Source organism: Cetorhinus maximus, chromosome 13, assembly GCF_964194155.1.
Source record: "Cetorhinus maximus chromosome 13, sCetMax3.hap1.1, whole genome shotgun sequence".
NCBI classification, from domain to species: domain Eukaryota; kingdom Metazoa; phylum Chordata; class Chondrichthyes; order Lamniformes; family Cetorhinidae; genus Cetorhinus; species Cetorhinus maximus.
In genome coordinates, this window is record NC_135891.1 from 72,016,277 (window position 1) to 72,024,178 (window position 7,902).

The following is a 7,902-nucleotide window of genomic DNA, read 5'->3' on the forward strand; positions in this document are numbered from 1 at the left end:
CCCATAACACTGGCCAAGTTGTTACTCAATTAGTTGTCAGTGTGGATCTCTACACAAGCTCACTGCACATGATGTTAATACATACCATGAATACAGGAGCACGTTTAGACACCTTTTACACTGTTTGTCTATACCCACAATTACTACATCATGTGAGACATGACATTGCTTCCTTCAGTGGCTCTCCACTTCCAATCCCTTAAAGTGATCCCACAACAAGGGAAGTTCAGTGGTATTGGGCCACAGAACAAGAAGCAGGTTTCACTCACATCAAACAATAAGTGATGACAATACCAATGCCGAGAAGTACTATGATGTCAATGATGAAGCCACTCTGCAGTGTGATGCCAGCGAAACAGGACTTGGAGCAACCCTCATGCAGCAACGACAACCAGTTGTGTTTGCAGCCAGAGCATCAACACAAACTGAGTAATGCCACACATGGATTGAGAAAGAATGGCATGCTTGTGAACATTTCAACCAGTACCTGTTTGGGAGAGACAAATTGATGGCAGAGTCTGACCACAAACCACTTCAAAGCATCTTTCTCAAACCACTTCTATCTGCTCCAAAGCATTTACAAAGGATGCTACTTTGTTTGCAGAGATATAATTTGGAAGAGAAGTATAAGCAGGGGAAGCAGATGTACATCACCAACATGCTTTTGAGAGCCGCATGCCCTTTGAAGGAGGTTGGTGATGCTCATACAATGTGAAATGTTCCAGACTCAATGAGATGCAACAACACAACATGATCCAGCAGAGAAATTGGGTGGAATCGTCCCAGATTTGCACTGTGCGGTAGCGGGCGGGAAAAATAATATATACCCATTGGCTGCAATGGCAGTTTTTCACACCGTATCATCCCAATCCCACTTTATTAATTGTGCATTCCCGGAAAGCATGCCATTTCAATGACGGGTGGGCACTCATTTTCCCACCATGCCGTCACCTCACTGCTTCATCATGCCAGTTGCCATATTTAAAGTGCAGCCACACGCACACCTCTCAATGCTTCCAGCACAGGACTGCTGCACAGAAGACATGACCTCGAAATGCAAGAAGACTGTAGCCCCCTGATTTAGTGACACTTACCTGGAATACCTTTTGGACACCATGGAGGGTCATTGTAATGTCCTCTACCCCCGTTCTGGCCGCAGAAGGGGCAGCAACATCACCGCTCCGGCTTGGTAGGTGGTGGCAGCGGTGGTCAGTGCCAATGCTGCACAGAAGAGGTTGGCCATCCAATGCAGATACAGGATGAATGATCTAATCCGTGCCGCTTGAGTATTGCAACCACCTCATCCACTCTAAACTCACACACTCAAGCCCATCACACATTCATTAGCATCTCACTCACTGCCAGCTCAAGGGACATCACCATTCACTCTCTCACCCATACCCTCACATCTCCATCTGGCCTCATCTCCTCTGGAGACTGCCTCCTCAGCCCTCACCATCTTGAGGCCACTTGAACAGTGCCCCCCCACACACCCTGAGATACCCTCATTCCCCAGTACAGCCCTCGTCCTCTTCCCTTGCCTGAGGACACTCCTTCCCCTTCCCCAAGCAAGCACTAACCCGGCAGGTATTGAAATGCCACCCCTGCATTATGGTTGGTCTGGTAGGTAGAGACCTGCCCGTGAGCCCCCCTAAAAGTGATGTGGTGCTGCCTGTGAAGCCTGGCGCTGATGACCGTGAGTGCTGCCCGAAGCAAGGTAGGCAAATAAATCTCATTCCCTGGTAAAGTGCAACTCACCAGGTGCACGTTGCTTATGTACATTTGGCTGGAAACTGTTGCTATAAGAGAGAATTGGGCATACAGGGATGAAGTGATTGCCCTAGTGGTCTCTTGTACAAAGGAACTAGAGTCATTATCCCTAAGGAGATGAAGAAAGAGATGCTGAAGCACATCCATGAAAACCATCAAGGAATTGAGTCTAGTCTGAGGAAGGCAAGAGAAGTGCTCTACTGGCCAAACATGAGCAATAAGAACAAGGACAATACCGGTGCAGTGCTCGTAATGAACATCAAGCCAAAGAGTCACTCATGATTCATAACATCTGAGACAGTCCATGGGTGAAGCTTGGAGTAAACCTTTTCACTCTCTTTGGAACTGGCTAGCTCATCACAGTCAACTATATTCAGACTACTGGCACTTAGACCAGCTGGTGTCATCGACTGCCAGACTGAACATTTGAAAGCACACTTCAATGGCCATTGTATTCCCAACATTATGATGAGCGACAATGGTCCTCAGTTCACAAGTGAATGGTTGGGAAATTCAGCACTACAGATACCACCACACTATCCCCAGTCAAATGGAAAGGCTGAGGCAGCTGTGAAAATTGCCAAAGCGATCATCAAAAAATTGACCAGATCCAGCACAGATGTGTACAAGGCAATCTTAGAGTAGACAAACACATCTACAGAAGGTATGAGGAGTCGTGCAGCCCAATTACTAGGGCCACACTGCACCAAGACTACTCTTCCAATAGCTAAAACACTACTAAAACCAGAAATAGTAAAAGGAGTGGGTGACAAGATCAAAGTGAAATGACAGAAAGCCAAATTTCACCCTGATAAAACTGTTAAATTGTTGTTAGAGCCCGGAGTTGCCTTGATGGCTGCCCTTGACATCATTATCCCATTTAACCCAGTGTAGCGTCAATGAGCCCTAGCAAAACTGGAGTCAATGGGAATCAGGGGGAAAACTCTCCACTGGTTGGAGTCATACCTAGCACAAAGGAAGATGGTTGTGGTTGTTGGAGGTCAGTCATCTCAGCTCCAGGACATCACTGCAGGAGTTCCTCAGGGTAGTGTCCTCAGCACAACCATCTTCAGCTGCTTCAACAATGATCTTCCTTCCATCATAAGGTTAGAAGTGGGGATGTTCGCTGATGATTGCACAATGTTCAGCACCAACCGCTACTTCTCAGATACTGAAGCAGTCCATGTTGTTATAATCTAGGTTACCCCTAGACAAGTCTGATCCTAGAGTGGAACCCAGATTGATGGATCCTAACTTATAATTGTTTGCTTAGATACATGGAGGGTGGTTACTGAACAGAGTCACCGGAGTCATCTAATGAACTTTTAACAAAAGCATAAAAGATTTATTAAACAAGAAAGGATAAACTATATTGCAATAGTCCTTCACCCACCACTATACCTTTTACAGATATTTGTAAGGATAACACAAGTTACAATAGCTATCTTATACTCTAATGTCCACAGTAAATACACATTCCATGTAAACCAATTGGCAACCTGTAGTCAGGCACACCACAGTCTGAAACCAGGGCCGGAATTTTACGTCCCATGGGTAGGTGCACGCCTGACCTGAACGGGCATAAGATTGCATGCTTGTGTGATATTTCGCTCAGCGGGCACATGCAAAAGTCGGAAGAGTGCCCGCTGACAATTAAGTGGACAATTAATCCCATTAATGGCCCAATTGAAAACAATTTTTCATGGCCCGTCCAACCTTACAGTTGGCAGATGGGCCAATTGGCCAGACGGGCTATATATTTTTGATGAAGCCTCATCCAAGGGCGGGATGAAATCTCCATTAGGATATAAAATTTAAAAAATATCTAGGGACAGCATTTTTATGAGTTATGCTTTCAGGTGCTTGATTGTGCCTCATGAACATGTTTTGTAGCATTTTTGTGCTTTCTTTTATTGTTTGGAGGTCTTCAGCTCCCTGAGGCACCTGTCTGCCTTCAGGGAGCTCAATGGAAGCGCTCACCAGAACTCATGGTCAACGTCCACCCTCTTCCTGCCCCCACCAGCAGTGCTGAGCCTTTCTCAGCCAGCCAGCGTAAGATCAAGTTCACAGCACGGTCCCGGCAGTGAACAGTTTTACGTCCACATCAGGCCATGCCAACTTCAGGCGCACCTCAAGGGCCCAAATTCAGGCCCAATTGACAGATGCCATATCAAAATAAAAACAGAATTACCTGGAAAAACTCAGCAAGTCTGGCAGCATCGGCGGAGAAGAAATCAGTCAACGTTTCGAGCCCTCATGGCTCTTCGGCAGAACTGAAGCTTTTGTTTTTATCAGATGCCATATCAACCAGATGTTATGGATTTCTCAGCAACTCCCCGCCAGATGTTTGTCACACTGTGCGCTGACCAGTCTCACTGAACTCCATCTTTCACATGAGGATTTCCAATCTTTACTCTCCAAGAACTTGCTTTGGAATCTTCTCCAAATCAACATTTTCTCTCAGATGCCTTCCGCAAGGGTTCACCTCCAGGGTTTCGAACTCTCCTTCTGATGTTCCTCTTCCCTGGGTCACCACATGCACTCTCTCTCACTGACTCAGCTGTCAACAGTGCACCACTGCTTCACATGCCCATAGCAAAGAGTTACAGACCTTCAGCCATCTCTTTGGACTTCCTGGCCTCTTGCAAGCTGTTCTCATTTTAAGTCTGCTTTCTGCATCTTTTGTCTCTTTAAATCTGAAGCTTGGAGCCTTTCTCTCTGCCCCTCACTCTTAACTTCATTAACAGGGCCTCTTACAGGTTCCTGCCCTTCCTTTGACTGGAAGGTCTGCTTGGGATTTCCCTGTTTCTGTTTCAATCTTTTGGCCTTGGGACTTCTTGGTTCTTTTGTAAAAGCTGCAGCTCCCTCTCCCAGTGTCCAGTCTCTCTGGAGCCCTGGCTACAAACTGAACTCAAAACTGTTGTTTCTATATCCTTCTGTGTGTCTGTGGGGGGGACCTGCCTTGCTGGACCTCTGTTGCTAGGCAACAGCACTGTTTTTTTTCTACTCTTGTTTGTTTAACTTAGCTGCAACAGTCATAACCCTCTCATTAGAAATGCAGGCACCTTTTTAAAGTGAAACTAAGGGCAGGATTTTCTGCACCGCTGCAGGGATCTTCTGGTCCCGCCACAAGTCAATGGACTTCTGGCTGGGGCAGGATTAGTAGTCCAGTGACAATACCACTACACCATCGCCTCCCCTTTCTACATGGGTAGAAAGCTTGAGGAAATCAGCAGCAGAGCTTTGTGTGTTGTGTTCCACTCAAAATCAAAAGTGAAACTAAAATTGGATCACAAGACACACTTCCCCTGTAGTGGTGTCATGTTGCTATCCCTTAAATATATATTACAACATTCCCCTTTCTTTTTAAAGTTACTTTCCCCCTCCTAACAAAGTATAAACAATTATAATACATTTTCATGTTTAGTTACCATTATGTGAGTGTATAGAACAGATGAATCTATGAGTCTTTAAAGCATAGAGGTAATCTGCTGGTGCACCCAGATCTTATAATGGTAACCTTGTCTGGTGACTTCTTTAATTGCTCACGGTGATCCATGGGATTGTCATTCTTGGATGTTGTTCCTGGTTGCATTTGGGATCTTGTCCTTGACACAATAGGACTGTAAACTGGTTGAGGAGCTGGAATGGATCTGATTTGTCCTCGTTTATGCCTTGCACCTTGCACCTTTGTATGTAATGCCTTCACAGGACCTTGGTCCTGAACAAATCATTTTCTCCTCAGCTGCTTGCCACGTATCTTTTATGCGATCCTGGATGAGAATTTTTTGTCCCAACTGTAAACTTGGCAATTCTGTACCTGCATTTTTATCGTGCATGTTGGTCATTTTCTCTTGCAGTTTTAAAAGATGCACTCTAGTTTCTGAGAGAGTAGAATGGATAAGAGTAGGTAAATTGGTACGCACTAGTCTGCCAAACAAGAACTGTGCGGTTAATGGAACAGTTGCACATAAAGGTGTTGTTTTCAGATGTAAAATTGCAACGTGTAGATCTTGTCTGGTCTGTCCACTTTTAAGAATTAGGGATTCCACCATGCAAATCATTCATTCAGCTCAGCTGTTAGATCTAGGGCAATGAGGAGAACATACGAACATTGAAACAGGAGCAGAAGTAGGCCATTCGGCCCCTCCAGCCTGCTGCACCATTCAATAAGACTGAAGTGTTTTGTCACTTCTTAACAATTAAGAATACACACACAGCTATCTGCTTCTGAACTCCAACTTCCTGAATGAAAAACAGAAGGTTCCTTTATTCCTTATTCTCCACCTGAGGGCAATACATCCAGGACTTAGCACACCCTACTGGTTTTATATAACAATTCTTTTTAACTAAAATGTCATTTTACAAAGAAGCATGAACATTAAATACAAACATCACATCTCCTCCCCCTTTAGCTAGGAACAAATTGGACAGGTGGTTTGCAGATTTGCTTTGGTCTAGGGAGGAGTGTTGGTCTAGGTATCTCAGTTTGTTTGCTTAGAAATGAAAGGTTCTGCTGTTCCACTTGTTTTTGTTCAGGTTCAACAGTTGCAGCTACAGGATTGTCAGTTGAATCATTTCGGGTTTCACCAACTGGAGCAGATGTTTCCCAGAAATCTTCCACTGTGACTGGAGATCCTTGGAAAGTTGGTTCCTCGGATTTGGCTTCTCTAATCTGGTCAGTGTGTCTCTTCCAGATTCCACAGGAAGATTCAACATCATAGGTCAGTGATTCTCGATGCATGATGATTCTTCCCAGGAGCCACTTTGGTGTCCCACAGTAATTTCAGACCCAAACAGATTAAACTCATGATCTGGTTTACTTGTGTCATGTGAGCTTTTCTAATCAAGTTGCCTTGAACCAATCTTTCCTTTCAAATCCGGACACGGCAAATCCATTCTGGTACGCAGTGGTCATCCAAACATCAGTTCAGCAGGGGATACGCCTATTGTTGAATGTGGAGTGTTTCGATACATCATCAAAAAGTTCTTCAGCTTCAACTTCCAATCTGTTTGTGTCCTCCCCTTCAATATGGCAATTTTGAAAGTCTGGACAAAGTGCTCCGCTTCACCATTTGAGGATGGTTTAAGGCGAGATGAGAATTTGCTTGATCCCATTGTTTTTCAGGAATGTTTGAAATTCACATGATGTGAACTGTGTGCCATTGTCATACACAATCTGCTCCAGCAATCCAAAGGTGAACACATTCTGGAGAGCATCAATGGTCTTTGTTGAAGTAGCTGACTAAATGGGAATACCATAAGGCCACTTTGTGTGGACATCCACCACAATCAGGAATGTATGTCCGAGAAGTGGTCCAGCAAAATCCACTGAAGGCTCTGCCATGGGTGGTCAGGCCAAGCCCACGGATGTAATGGGGCAGGTACAGGAGAAGACTTCATTTTTTGGCATGGAAGGCAATCACTGACTATGCCTTCTTTATCCAGGTGTGGCCACCATACATGTAGATGAGCCAATGCTTTCATTTTGGCAATTCTCATGTGACTGAGGTAAAGTCCTTCTAACACTCGCCTTTGGAATTTTGGAGGAATAACAACTCTGATTCCCCAGAACAAACAATCTTGCAAAGTCAGCTCAAATCTATGCACGTAGTAAGGTCTAAGCTCAGAAGTCACTTCTTGGGGTGCACACCAACCTTTCTGTGTGTATAGGTAAACTTTGGAGAGCACAGCGTTCCTTTGCGCTTCAAGTCAAATTTGATCCACTTTAACAGGTAACATGTCTTTCTGGTTAACATTGAAAGCAGTGACTTCACTTCAGGTTGTGTAGCTGTGGTGTAATGGAAGTCTGGAAAGTGCGTCTGCATTTCCATGATTCTCAGTAGAGCGAAATATAATTTCGTACTGGTAAACAGATAAGATCAGTGCCCATCTTTGTAGGCGTGCAGTGGCAAGTGTCAGGGTTTGTCACTTCGGACTAAGTGACCAGGTCAAAAGCTTGTGTTCTGTAATTAATGTGAATTTATGCTCATACAAATATTAGTGGAACTTCTTGACTCCATAGATTAGTCCAAGAGCTTCCCTCTCAATTTGGGCATAATTTTATTCTGCCTTAAACAATGGGCCTTTCACTGCCTTCAGGAAATGTGTGGGAGATGACACCTCCAACAT